General features: G+C 40.8%; 1 pseudogene; it reads right to left on the reverse strand.

The window, feature by feature from the left end:
• Positions 1-2,102: 2,102 nt before the first annotated feature.
• On the reverse strand, positions 2,103-2,717 carry LOC116858835 (annotated as a pseudogene).
• Positions 2,718-15,186: the final 12,469 nt, after the last annotated feature.

Here is a 15,186-nt window from a genome sequence, read left to right on the forward strand (position 1 = left end):
CTAGGTTGCAATCCATCAGTCAGTTGTAAAAACAGTTTAGCAGAGGGTCACCAGCATTTTAAAAGAAAAACAGAATGGAAAATATTAGGGTGAATCTGATGCAGCAAGAGTGTGTGATTGTGTGCACGCCCATCGGCCTAAGTTCACACTGGCTGGATGTATATTTCTTACTGTTGGTCATAGTGAAGGAGAATATTTAGCCTGATTCAGAAAGGGCAAAGAATTCAAGTAGGCATTCCTCCAAAGAAGATCTACAAATGGCCAACGAGCAAATAAAAATATGCCCAACATCATTAATTATTAGGGGACTGCAAATCTAGCACCCATTAGGATAGTTATTCTAAAAAAAAAAAAAACCCACAAAAAAACCAAAACCGAACCAATAGAAAAGAATGATCTGTAAGGATGTGGAAAAACTAGTGATGCTTCAGTGCTCCATTGGTGAGGATGTAAAATGGCATTGCCCCTATAGAAAACTCCTAAAGAACTCAAACAGAATTTCCATATGATCCAGATAGTCCACTTCTGAGTATATATCCAAAGGAATTGAAAGCAGGACCTTGAAGAGACAGTTGTGCACCCATATACATAGCAGTGTTGCTCACAACAGCCAAGAGGTGAAAACAATCCAGGTGTCCACTGATTGATAAATGAGAAAATAATATGTGGTATATGCATAGAACAGATTATTATTCAGCCATAAAAAAAAAGAGGAAGAAATTCTGACAGAGGCTACAACATGATTGAACATGGTGGACATTTTGTTAAGTGAAATAATCCAGTTCTCAAGAGACAGATTCTGTATAATTCTACTTAAATGAGGTATGTGGGATAGTCAAATCCATAGAGACAGGAAGTAGAATGGTGGATGCCAGGGACAGAGAAGAAGGGGGGATGGGGAGTTGTTATAAAATGGGTATAGAGGGGCACCTGGGTGGCTCAGTGGGTTAAGCCTCTGCCTTCAACTCAGGTCATGATCCCAGGGTCCTGGGATATAGCTCCACATTGGGCTCTCTGCTCAGCAGGGAAGCTGCTTCCCCCTCTCTCTGCCTGCCTCTCTGCCTACTTGTAATCTCTGTCTGTCAAATAAATAATTAAAATCTTTAAAAAAGATAAAATGGACATAGAATTTTAGTCTTAAAAGATGAAAGTTTCTGGAGATGGATTGTGCAACAACTGGGAATTGACTTAACACTACTGAGCTCTGCACTCATGGTGTTACAGGCTGATTAAGTCCTCCTTCCCCCAATTAATACGTTGAAGTCCTAACTCCCCAATATCTTCAGAATGTGACTGTATTTGGAGATAGGGCTTTAAAAAGGTAATTAAGTTAAAACGAAACCCTTAGAGTAGCCTTAATCCAAACTGACTGGTATCCTTACCAGGAAATTTGGACACAGAAAGATTTCGGAAATGTATGCACATGAACAGAGACCAAGTGAGGAAGGAAGTGACCAGAAAGTGTTCATCTGCAAGCCAACAGGAGAGGCCTCAGGAGAAATCATATTGGATACCTTGAACTTGGACTTCCCAACTTCCACAGCTGTGATAAAATAACATTTCTGGTGTTTAAGCCATCCGGTCTGTGGTATTTGTTATGGCAGCCCTAGAAAACTAATACAGATGGTAAATTTTATGTTATGTGTATTTTTACCACAATTTAAAAAAATGTGGAAAACAATGGTCTAGCTGGCGCTATCTTGGAAGAAATCTGGAGAGAAGTTTGTGAAGCAATAAATGATGAGATTGCCAAGAAAATAATTTGTATTCTGTGAAAGGAGATTTGACTGGGACTGTGTGTTGAGATACATGTTTAGAACTGTAGACCTGTTCTCCAAATTTGAGGTCAGCATAGCTATAAACTAAATGTTGGTGGGTTTTCCTTGCCAGGTTCAATATAATCCTAGCTTGGAAGGAAGCTCTTGAGGAAGCAGTCTGGGTTCTTGAAACTTCTCCAGTAGTACAAGTATCAAACAATCATGAAATTATTAAGTTTATTAATAACTTTGCTGTGCTTAGCATAATGTTGGAAGTATATTGATCATATAAGTTAAATATTATTCCCAACTTTTTTTTTTTTATTACAAGTTGCCAGTGGCACTTTATTTCTTTCTTTTCAGCTTCCTGTCATGCAGTTTTCTTGGCCATTTGGCCTGGATGCCACAGAGCCTGACATTGGCATGGGCCATGCAAAGATTGGCTACACCTTGAAGTTCTCCTCTTCTGTAATGATTCTGGCTTTCTTGTTCTTATAGACATTCCATCTGGGCATGACTAGTCCTCTCAGCTGAGTAGCAAATTCGAATTCTTTAGCAGAGTTGCCTTGCTTCTTGGGGCCCGAGGGCTTCCCGGGGTAGAGGGCGAGCTTGGAGCAGTACTGTAGGCATGGCACGTTGGCTTGCAGGGATTCTGTCGACTTGTTCCACCTTCTTGGATCCACCAAGATCCCCATGGCCTGTGCCGCCACCTTATGAATGCCAGCCACCTTTAACCCTAACAAGCTGAAGCCCTTGCCACACACTTTGGTGTGATCCCTCACTGTGGGACCCCTCACAATGGGCCTGGTGGGTCCACTTAGCTGTGAGGCATGCCTGGGTTTGCCAGACCTCATGTCTGCGGCTCTTCTGTGCCGGCTGGTTGAACCACGTGGCTATGTGCTGCTGCCACTCCTCATGGAAGTGGGGCTTCAGGAACATGCCGTTTGGGCTGGGTGCCATGGCTGCTGCCTACAGATCTCCTCCATGGGAGACTGGCCAATGGAAAAGAACTGCTGCCGCCAAATATCCTGAGATGGTCCATTCCCATTTTACAGATATGGAAATTAAGGATCAAAGATGTTAAGTTGTTTACATACTTATACCTCATAATACACGTAATTCACATGTAACTGTGTCTGAAGCAAGGATAAAACATGCATAGTTTTAAACTTTACCTGGTACATATCTGAGATAGATATCTAAAAGGAAATAATCATGTGGTAAAGGCCTTTTAAATAATAGGAAGAAAATATTTTCTGTGCCACACATATTGGAAGTCTTTCTATTCCTGCAGGAAGTGTGGAAATCCATAAAACCTTTTGAAACTTGCTTGTGGTTAGGCTTTGGGGTTTGTTCATAGCAATCTTTGAAATCAACTTTATTGAAGTATAATTGATATAGGAAAAACATGCATTTTGTGTGTAGAGTTTGTTGACTTTTGACAACTATATACACCAATAATCCATTAACAAAATGAAGACAAAGAACTCCATCACTCCCCAAGTTTCCCAAAGCCCCTTGTCAGTTAGCCACCCTGCTGCGCACTCCTGTCTTCCCTTCCCCCTCCTCCCTTCTCTTCTACCCCTACTATCCCTGTTCCAGGAAAGTACTAACTTGTTTTCTATTACTGTAACTGAGATATCCCCCACCTCTGGCACTTCATATAAATGAGATTTTACACTATCTAGTGTTTTATCTTTTTTGTCCTGGCTTCTTTCAGTCAGCAAAACGTTTTTGAGATTCCTTCATGATGTCTATGTATCAATACTTTATTCCTTTTTGTTTTTTTAATTTCTGGTAGTGTTTCATTGTATGAATATACCATGATTGGTTTATCCATTTATTTATGGAAGGCCATGTGAGTTTTTTCTCCCAGTTTTTGGCTATCATGAATAAAGCAGCTGTGAACACTCAAGTACAACTGTTTGCCTGGGCATATGCTTTCATCTCTCCCGGCCAGTTACCTAAGGGTAGTGTTGTTGAGTTGTAGGTGCATGTTTAACCTTGTGAGAAGCTGTGAGGCTGTTTCCAAGGGGGTACCACATGGCATGACCATCAGTAATGCATAAGAGTTCCAGGTGTTCCACATTCTCACCAGCACCTGGCATTGTTGGTTTTATAAATTGTAGCCATTCTGGTGGGAATTTAGTAGTTTCTCACTGTGGTTTTAATTTGCATTTCCCTGATGACTAAAGATGTCGAAAACATTTTCACATGCTTATTGGCCATTTGTACATCTTCTTTTGTGAAAGTGTCTATCCAAATTTTTTGTCCACTTTTTATTGGGTTATTTGTCTGATTGTTGAATTGAAGGAATTATCTGCATATTGGGGATCTGAGTACTTTGTCAGATGTGTGCTTTGTAAATGTTTTTTTCTGACCCTTGGCTTGCCTTCCCATTTTCTCAGTGGTGTTTTCTGAAGAGTTTTATATTTTGATGAAGTCCAGTTTATTAACTTTTTTCTTTTATGGTTATTGATTTTTGTGTTCATTGGAGAAATTATTGCCTGTTCCAAAGTCATGAACTTTCTCTCTATCTTAGAAGTTTTGAAGCAAGTGTTTTATAATAGACATTTGCTCTGGAGCAGAGTTATATTAACTTAAAAATTAATAAATAGCAGAAGTAATAATCAGATACAGCATCAGCTCATGGTTATGGGCTGAAGGTAGTGGCGTGAGCAATTTTAGTATTGGAGACAGAAATGACCAAAATTAGCCTATTACCTTTGCAAAATGAAATTCCTAGCCAGTCATTGCCATGATGTGGGCCATTACTGGAGCTGAACTTGTGAGGGTTGCCCATGTGCATGGCAGAGAACAAAACGAGAACAGAGACAAACAAAAACTAGAATTGAGGCAGCTATGGCACTGATCTGACCAAGGGTTCTGCTAATAGGAGAGTGACGAGGGATAGTTGAAAGCAGGTGTATATTGTTCATAAGTTTTATACATATATATATATATGCATATATATGGTAAATTGTATATACTTTATTTCAAAACATCAGTCACTTTTTTCCTAATGAAAATTCTTCAATAATTTATCCACGCAAGGCTCGATATAGAGACACCTGAATTGAGAATACCAACCAACATTCTAACACATCAGCAAAAGCCCTTTACAGAGGCGCATGAGAGGATTTATTTGCTTCTAACATGGAACTTAGAATAGATACCTTTAAAGGCAGAGAGAAAATCATGGTATTTCTTTGCCACCTAGGGTTCCAATGAGGTGAATAAAAGAAGACCCACTTGTCCATTTGAGAGCTAAACTTGAACTGAACATTTCTTTACCTTCTGAAATGTTCAGTTAAGTGCTTTTACACTTCAATTTTCCAGCCTGGGCCAAGACCAGAAATGCCAAAATGATATGAGAAAGGCTGTTCTTACTGTTTTTCTGGCTGGGATTGGAAGAGAAAGTGCCAGCAATCTTGTAAGAAAGCCTGTTCTCGAAAGATCTGCAACCCAGTTTGCAGAATCAAGGGGTTTGGATAGTTCAGATGAGTCTGGCTGAGTGTCCTGGTGTGTTCATCCGAGTAACACCCTGCAGAAAGCATTTTGTCTTATCAAAGTCAACCACAGAATACTTTGTGTACTTCTTCAGACGTCTTAACCATCATGTGTGCCCATCCAGATAAACCGCTAAAGGCTAGCTGAACACTGCCAAATTGAAATCTTTGAGTATGATCCCTACAACTAGGATTCAGATTTCAACTTGAAATAATGAAAATAGTAATCACAGCGATAATTTTATAAAATGTTTACAGCATTGGCTCCAAAGTGCATCAGAGTCTTTAAACTACAGAAGGCATTAGAGATAACTTAGCCTAATCTCTCGTTTTATACTTTAGAAATTTAAGGTTCAGAAAGATGAGGTTATTTGCCCAAATTCATGTAACGAGTTAGAGGCAGTGTCCAGCCTGGAAAATAGGAAAGTTTCTTTCCTGTGATACATCATGAAGTAGGCTGAATGATTTGTTCTTTATCATATATGAGCCCCCAAAAAGAAAAACTGCCTGTAAAGTTATTATGTGGTCCTAGTGTGGCAAGTAAAAAGGAAATTCATTAGAGGTACTGGGATGGAAGATTATTACTTCAGTATTCAGGGCTGGAGTGCCAAACAGTATCTTCAGATCTCTTAAAACCCCTCATTGATATGCTGGCTTTAGGATATGTTAATTATTTGGCAACATTATATGCTGGAAGATGTTTTTTCTAAAAAATCTTTTTATTCTGAAAGCATCTTGCTAGGAGGGTGGTTAATGCCTTGAGAACCTGAGTTGCAAATTCTCATTCACACACATCTCTTCGAGATGCAGAGGTGAAAGCTGTCATTCCTGATGACCATCCTACCTGGACTGTGGGAAGAACAAGGCAGCCTGGCTGGGGACAGCGGGGCGTGGAAACAGATGCCATGGGTGGGTCCACAGAGAAGATCAGGGTCTCTAGCCGTGAGCGAAAACCGCAGCCCTAGTGGGAAGAAGGAATCCCCCAGCTGCAGACAGCTTTGCCTGTTTGTTGCCTGCCTCCACAAAACAACACAAAGGCTGTGCCAGGGTTGTTTCTCTTCCTGAAAACAGCTGAAGCCTGCTCACTCCCCAAACTACAAAGTGTTGGGTATCTCCCAGTTGTCAAAATTCTTATTCTTGGGGCACCTGGGTGGCTCAATGTGTTAAGCCTCTGCCTTTGGCTCAGGTCATGATCTCAGGGTCCTGGGATCGAGCCCCGCATCGGGCTCTCTGCTCAGCAGGGAGCCTGCTTCCCCCTCTCTCTCTCTCTGCCTGCCTCTCTGCCTGCTTGTGATCTCTGTCAGATAAATAAATAAAACCTTTAAAAAATATTCTTATTCTTTCCTTATAGAATACACATTTCTTTTCTTCCCTGATGTTTACGGCAACAGTTGTTCTATTATTATTATTATTGTTATTATTAATATTGTTAAATTTTTAACAGGTTCTGCTTTGCTGGTTCATTTGACTAAAGAAAGTATTTGGAAAATATACAGCATTTGTATATAATATTATTAACTCAATTTCCCCATTGGTAAAAATTGGGCTCGGTCTCTGTAATCTCTAGGTCCCTTCCATCTCTAACACATTAGGCTTCTCTGCGTGTGGACCCTCTGTCACACAACTTCTATTTCTCAACCAGGCAGCCAATCAACCACTCTGTCCCCCATATATTTGTATAAAACATATTATGGGAACCTGACAGGAATGAACATAAATACATTTCAATGAGACTATATCAAATCGCCTTAACAATAGCAAAAGTATTTCTATGTGCATAGCACATGCACCACAGAGTTTCTGTAATATGGAACACTTTGAAGTTATGGTAAAATTTGTGCTGAGACAGACGTGAAGAACTTTGGTGACCTCAACCCCATCAGCTCCATATATTCTTTACTTCCAGGAGAAACACCCGCTGGAGTGATGGCGTGATATGAAGGAACCTATGCTGTTCACTAGAGCTGACAAGTTATTCTTAAAGCCTTTAAATAAAAGTCGAATCCCTCATGACTGTGGATTTGGATAACGGAGGCACAATGACTTTTTCATTAACAGAAAGATATATTATTATTAATGGAAAGATCTATTATTCATAAGACGATAGTAGATTTTGCTCATTTTATTTACTATCATTGGTTTTATTTAGCAGATGTCACAATGTAAGCAATTTCTATTAATGGGAATATCAAACAGTTGGAAACGGGGCTTTTAAGTGAAACACCTGGTTCAGAAATGATACGTGTAAATCCTGTGTGGTAACAGACCTAATCCCAAATACATATTTTTTAAAAAAATCTTACCTGGTTCTCTACTCTTTAAATAGCTCTCCATTTTACCTTGGACTTTAAAAAAACACACAAAATAATTCTTAAGCATTAGGTCTTATCATGAAAGACAGTATATTTCAGAAGCATACGTGCCCACTTATATGAGGAATTTAAAACAGTCAGACTCATAGAAGCATAGTTTGGTGGTTGCCAGAGGCTGGGGGAGGAGGAAACGGTGAGGTGTTGGTCAGAGGGACAAATTTTAGCTATGTGACATGAGTAAGTCCTAGCGATCTACTATACAGTACAGGGCATAGAGTTAAGAGTACTGTTCTGTATATGTAAAAATTTGCTAAGAGAGTAGATCTGATGTTAATGTTCTTATCACACCTGCATACACACACACACACACACACACACACACACACACACGAGGGCAGGAGGAAACTTCTGGAGGTGATGGATAAAGTAATGGCATAGGTTGTGGTGAGCGCTTAACAGGTGTCCATTTATCTTCCAATCGATCATGGTGAATACATTAAGCATGCAAAGCTTTTTGTATGGAAAGAAAGGAAGGGAGGGGTGAGGGACAGAGGGAGGAAGGGAGGGAGGGAGAAAGAGAAACCCTGGGGACTAAAGAGGAGCTAACTCTCTGTGGGATCTACAAGGTAAAAGCTCCCCAATAATCTCGATTTTTCGCAAAGCAGGATCTGTGTGTTAGGGGCAGCAAGAGAGGTCATTAATCTGTGGAACCCAGATGGTTGCCACCAGCAGGTTTCCAGGCAAACGTGAAGCCTGCTTCTGATTAGCCGTCCTCTTGCCTCCCTTCTTTACACTTTCTCTCTTTACACTTTCCCTGTCCCCCCCTTCTCTGGCTGCTGGGCTGTCTGCCCCTTGCTACTTTCATACGGTCCTTCCCTTTCTACAGCCCTTCTCTTCCCTCAAGTTGGAGATACCCAGCCTTCAGCAGATAGAGGTTATTCTTTAAGAGATTACCAGATTAAATGATGCATAATGAGATTCAAGATACTTGTATGCAGGGTACCCTGTATTTGCATTTTGAAAAAACAGATTATTAACCCTAAACAAATACAAAATTGATGTGAGAATGTTTATAAGTGGGAAAAGATTTTCTAGTGTTTTCCTCTACTCCAACCTACTGTGAAGTCAATGGATTTCCAATAATTTTTTTTTTTTTTTTAAATTTGAGAGTGAGACAGAGTGAGAGAGAGAGAGAAAGAGAGAGAGACTAGCAGGGGTCAGGACACAGGGAGAAGCAGATTCTCTGCTGAGCAGGAAACCCAATGAAGGGCTCGGTCCTGGCACTCCAGGATCATGACCTGAGCTGAAGGCAGATGCTTAACCTACTGAGCCACACAGGTGCCCCTCCAATACATTTTTTAAAGTAGTGCTTAATAAAGAATTACTTTTCTTCTAAGACTTTACAGACTCTTCCCTGGCCCACAGACTTCTAGTGAGGGTAAAGAGTCTTGCCTTCAGATGCCAGGAATTGACCAAATCAGATAAGTAAGACTGGAACACCCTCCTTTTTCTTAATAGTAGTTGTATTTTAATATTTATTTCATTTTTAAAACAGAAATAGATTTGCATAGTTTAAGAACTTAACAAGAGTGAAAAGGAGCACAAAGTTCTCCTCTCCTCAGTCCCATATCTGGTAGTTTCCACCCCAATACCAAATAGAAAACCTCTGTTACTAGCTTCTTGTGTAGACTTCCAGATATTTAAAAAACATTTATCCGAGTGAGTGTTAACACGGGTTCCTTTTTCTGCTTAAGAAAAAGGAGCATACTACGCACACTTTGGTATTTCCCCCCTCACTTAATATGTCTTACATGTCTTTACATACTGGTACTATGGAACAGCCCTATTCTTTGAAAAAAATTTATTTATTATGGTTGAACACTATCCCAATATTTGGATGCACCGTGATTTACTTAAACAGTTCTCTATTGACAAACTGTTAGATTGTTCCAATCTTCTGCTATTAAAAGAACTGCTGCAGTAAATAACCTTGCACATTCATGATTTTGCCCATGTGTGAATATATCTGTAGAATAAACTCCTAGAATTGGAACTGCTGAGTCAAAGAGTACATGCATTTGTAATTTCAATAAATATTGCCAAATTGCCTTCCAGAATGATTATACCTATTTACACTCCCACCAGCAATGAATCACTGCTCCCATTTCTCTGTATCTTGCCAACCCTAAGGGTTGTCAAATTTTTGGATTTTTACCAACCTGATAGTGAAATATGGTATCTTGATGTAGTTTTAATTTGCATTTCTTCTATGTGGGAGTGATTTGAGCATCGTTTCATATGTTCATGAGTCATGTGTATTTCCTTTTCTGTGAACTATCACTCACTTTTCTAATAGGGTTTTTTTTTTTCTTTTAATTCTATGGTTTCTTTGTAGATGAGAGTTTAGTTCCTTGTAAGTACACTCAACTGCAGATACCTTTTCCTGGTTTGTTGTTTGTCCTTTTACTTAAGAGTTGTTTTAAAGGCTGAATAATGTGGATAATTGCATTAGTACTTCTTGTCATTTTGCCTGCACACACAACTTTGGATGAAGATAGACAGGTAGACAAATAAATAGACTGTGTGTGTATATGTAGATTTTTTTAAACGACCCTCTCTTTATCTTGTTATATAAATACATGACACTCATGTATCAACCCCTCCTGTAAGCAAATGAGTACAAGCATGTTATCCAAAAGAGGTTCAAGGGGTTTAGTGAGTTGCCACTGGTGCTAGAAAAATGACCGAGACATTGAAACTTTACTCCCAAAGTTCACAATTTGGTTATAAGGGTGGCGCAGTTGTACGTGCAAATAAAGAAATAAAATAGAGGGCTGCTTGGGTGGCTCATTTGGTTAAGTGTCTGACTCCTGGTTTTGGCTCAGATCATGATCTCAGGGGTCGTGGGATTGAGCCTCAGCCTCTCCTGGGGCTCCATGCACAGCAAGGAGTCTGCCTGAGATTCTCTCTCTCTCTTACGTGCTCGCGCAAATAAAGAAATAAATTTCAAAGGAAATACGATAGAGTAAGAGACATACATATAAACAGGTAAATCATGAGGACGCTGCAGAAACAATGTATAATTAGTTGTGAGCACAGTGATTTGGCAGTAGGGCGGGTGGACTGAGTCACTGTAAGTTTACCGGCATTAGGTTAATCGTTAAACCACTGCCTCAATCAGACTTCTGTGCAGGGAGTTTTAAGCAGAAAGGAATTTAATGTAGGGGATTATGAGTTTACAGAACCACTGGGAGAGACTGGAGCGATGGAAGCAAGGAGCTGCTTTGACCTCTGGTTTCTGGTGGTCCCATCGCCACTGTAATTGTTAGGGAAGAGGGGACACCCAGGCTCCTGCTGTTTTTGCTCCAGCTGCCTCTCTCCCAAGACCCTGATGGGCAGTGAGGAGAGTGTGGACCCTAGTCACTGCCAGCACATGTGACTGTCAGAGCTTGTCTGTCAAGTGTAACTGTCACAGGAAAATAGCCTTGCCTGTGTTTCAGATTTGTCATAGCTACATCCTTTTTGGCCAAATCCAGAATGCACCTGGAACTGCAGCTGCAAGGGAGTCTGGGAAATGTAGTTTGAGACTTTGCAGCACTTGTAATTCAGGGAATGTGGTGATGGATGCCAATAGTTTCACTTTGGTATGTATTTGGTATGTATTTATCCGATTATCGAGTGTAAAGCAGATGACTACAGACTGGGAACATTAAATTGATTATTTTGTCTGGGTCTGGAAGAATAAGGCTTCTAGAAAATAAGATTTTTTTAAGGAGCTCACCTGGCAGGAAACCTGGTAGTCAGGAGCAGAAGGATTGAGGACATGGGGCTTTAAAGCATCGACAGGACTGGGAGAATTGTCAAAGGAGTGGTTGGGAGGGTTGAAGAAAGATAAATTGGTTTTCATTGTTCTATAGGCATATCCAATGATGATAGGAATAACAACAAAAAGAACAATATGATTTAGTAGATAATGTGTATGAAAACCTGTGGTAAGCCATAAGGTCCTGATGATAAGCAATACTGGAGTAAAGTGTTCTTCTCATATATATGCAACAAAACAGATTTTAAAAAGTTAGCAATTTGCCCAAGTTCATTTTACTGTGTATTACAACTTGAATTAAATCTTCCTTTCTTCCTCTTTTCCATTTTTCCTCCCTCCCTCCTTCCTATTCTCCATCTCTCTGTCTTTCCTGTAATTTACTGAGCATTTACTATCTGCTGGGATCTTTGCTTGGATGGTCAGACGAAATCCTTTTCCTCAAGGAGGCAGTAGCCTTGTATCTGGTCTACCTGATGTTTATTTGGCATTTTCTTCATTGTATATTTGCCTCTCAGAATTGTATTAGTAGCACTGGATTCTGTTAGGAAGCTAGCTGCTTAAATCCTACCTAGAGAACACACATACACAAACAAGACACAGGCCAGTTCCAAAAACAGGATGGTAGAATCCAAACTCCAACCTTCAGAATTCTGTTGGTGGCAGTGAGCACGGCTTCCTCGAGGATGTGTGTGTCCTATGGATCTTGTATAGAATTGCCTACATGTGCAAGGGTTGTAGGATTTGACTCCGGTGGGGAGGGTGGGGGGAGGATAAAATGGAAGGTTAAAATGGCTACAAAATATCTCCAGGATATTAGAGTGAAGCTAACCACATAAAAGACACATGACATTTGCCGGTGAATAGATAGACTGAGCATTTTGGTTCTTATGCTGGTTTTTAGCTGCCAGTGATTCTTGTGGCAACCATCCAAGTTTTCAGGACACTATCACATTTTTAAGTTTTCCTAATGAATTATAATAACATTTCTGTAGTTTACATCAAATTGTGTTGAATGGCATTTTTAGCAAATTGTGTCACTTTGTGAATTTCCAAATTTTACAAAATTTCTGTGCCAAAAAATAATCAGTGAAAATGATTTTGTGTGAAACTTTTTGAAAGCCAAGTTTAGCTGATTTTGCTAAACAGCACAAGCAAACAATTTATTCAGTCTTTCTCCAAGTCCTTTTTCTGTGCCTTGTTCTTTGCTTCCAGGCCCCCCTCCCTTCTCCCCCTTTCTAAGCTTCTTTCACTCTGTTTACTGGCCTTTGTTTCTGCTCCTAGTTTGTCTTTCTCTAACATTATCTGCCCTCTCCACACCCCTCCATCTTGAGCTATACCAAGCCTTGGGCTATGGTTTTGGGTTGAGGGTCACGGAGGTCATGGATTTTCCACTGAAAGAAAGGAAAAAGGGAGGGGGGAGGAATGATCACTTTTGGTCTCTCTTCTGCCCTTGGTGCTGAGAAATTCAGTTGAGATCAGTATCCCAGCCAGCATTATTACTGTGGGATTGAGACAAACACAGTGCTCACCACAAGAGAAGCCATAATCATGTTGCTGAGAATAAAAGAACATATTTCTATATGCCTGGACTCGTGTTTTGAGATCCTTGCATGTGGGTGGTTAGACGACCATGGTAGGTTTGGAGCATGTGCTTCTGAAATGCCCTGTTTCCCAAGGGAGAAACAGTGAAGAGGAGTGGAGACAGCATGCATTTTGCAATCAGGGTTCCTGGGACGGAATCTTGGCTCGTTAGCCACTTAATCCTCCTAGTGTCAGTATTCTTTGTTACCAAATAAAGAAACCAGCTACTGATACAGCTCTAACAGTATTGCTAACAAAGCGGTTACCATTAATTGAATAATTCCTATATGGCAGACATTCTGTTAAATACTTACGTGCCCTGTTTCAAACTCTTTTACAACACTAGGCAGGAGCCATTTCTCCCATTTTATGGATGAGGAGACTGAGGTTAGAGGATTTAAATTACTTACCCTAGGCCGCTCAGCTATGAAGTGGAGTTGGATTTTGAACCCAGTTCCGTCCGATTCCAAGTCCCATTCTTGAAGCACTACCCTAGGTAGAAATGATGATTAAATAATGCCACCCACCCAGAGTTTCAGACATATAGGGAGGGGGTCATTCTTTTTTTTTTTTTTTTTCTTGAATCATTTTGTTTAAGGCTAGAAATTCTGGGAGGCATAAAGTTAGCTCTAGCTCCAACTCTGCTTCTTCAAGAATTTTCTCTCCTCTATGTGGGCACACACCAGGCCAAAAGATGGCAACTAAGACCATGACCCGAATCCTGGGAGATACCAAGTCACCACCAGCCCTGTGTCTTTGACCATGTATACACTTTGGTAAACCATCTAGAAAATACATGACACATGAAAACTGGGGCACTGTCTGGTCTCAGATCAGAGACTGTAGGAGGGTGTTGTGCCCAGCTGGAATGGGAGAGGGAGATGGGGAAGGAGACCAGAAACATCTTGCTGCCAATAGGTCTTAGTGGTATTCCTAATGGAAGCCACAGAAGTTTACAGTGACTCTTGCACAAAAGCCACATAATTATAAGACAGCGCTCTATTCCAGCCTCTTGTGGCTTCCATGTGTGTTTCTGTGATCCGAGGTTGCGTCTCGCCCGTGTGTTAATTTCTACCTGCTGAATACAATTTGGTTTGTAGTAAGTGATGCTTTCACGAAGTTTCTCAGCAGCCCATTTCTGGGTGGGATTCTCTTCCAAACCACATGAAGCCAGAGAATCTGCACGAACGTCTGATTGGTATGTTCTGCTTTAGGAGGATAACGAGTCTGCAGCAAAAAAGATCAAGTCCCTAAGCTAACTACGCCAAATGCTTTAGGTATGTCTGTAAATTTGGGATTCCGTGAGTTTACTGACGCCTTTTCAGCGATGCCTGGATCACAGTGTGTCAAATCACATTGTTATTGTTGAGGTTTCAGGAGGTCTTTGATTATTTCGTGACCTTTTCCCTAAATAGCTCCTATTACTTTGATACAAGAATTTTTGAAGTGCTTCGCAATCTTTCGCTATTCCCCGGGGCCCGGGTCAACATTCCTATCGTCTCTATTTCAAGATGAAACACAGAGAGTTTAAGTGATTTTCCCATGGGCTCCCAGCAAGTCAGCATCTATTCTGGACAGAAACTTCTTAAGCTTCTGGCTTTAGATGAGCTCACGGAGCCACATATCTCCCCCAGCAATTATTTATACACATTATACGTCTGACCTGGATATACTGGTGCTTATTTCCCATTTGCATAACGACGAACCTATCTGGCCTCCATGAAGGACTATTTCCTCGACTGAAGTAGCCGAGTTCTAATGTGGGTCTTGCTTTAAGGACTCAGGGAGGGTCAGGGAGGGGGATGACCCCAGTCAGCGCACGCCAGCCCGCAGTGTGCGTTTTGGGTAGAGCTTGGTCAGAATGAGGTTGAGCGGTGATCCGTCACAGGCTCATGGGAGAGAGATGGGGGAGGGATGCACATTTCCTACTTGGGCTTTTCTAAATGTGAAATTCGGTTTCATTGTAGAGGGCCGGAATCGCTTCCGGGCTGTTAGGCAGCTGGAGACAGGTCTTCACGAAATACTGTGGGTAATGAACTTAGGTTCAGGTACCACAATAAACATGGGATGTGGGTGAGGGCAGAAACTTTTTGCTTTATGTTTGCCTCTTGCATTCAGAGCAACAGATCATAAAGCGTTATTTTAGAAAGTCTGCAGGGAGAATTTAATACCATAGTCTGGTAAGCGCTTTCTGTTTAAATGAC

Source organism: Lontra canadensis, unplaced genomic scaffold (assembly GCF_010015895.1).
Source record: "Lontra canadensis isolate GAN:19392208 unplaced genomic scaffold, GSC_riverotter_1.0 scaffold4, whole genome shotgun sequence".
In the NCBI taxonomy this organism is placed as follows: Eukaryota; Metazoa; Chordata; class Mammalia; order Carnivora; family Mustelidae; genus Lontra; species Lontra canadensis.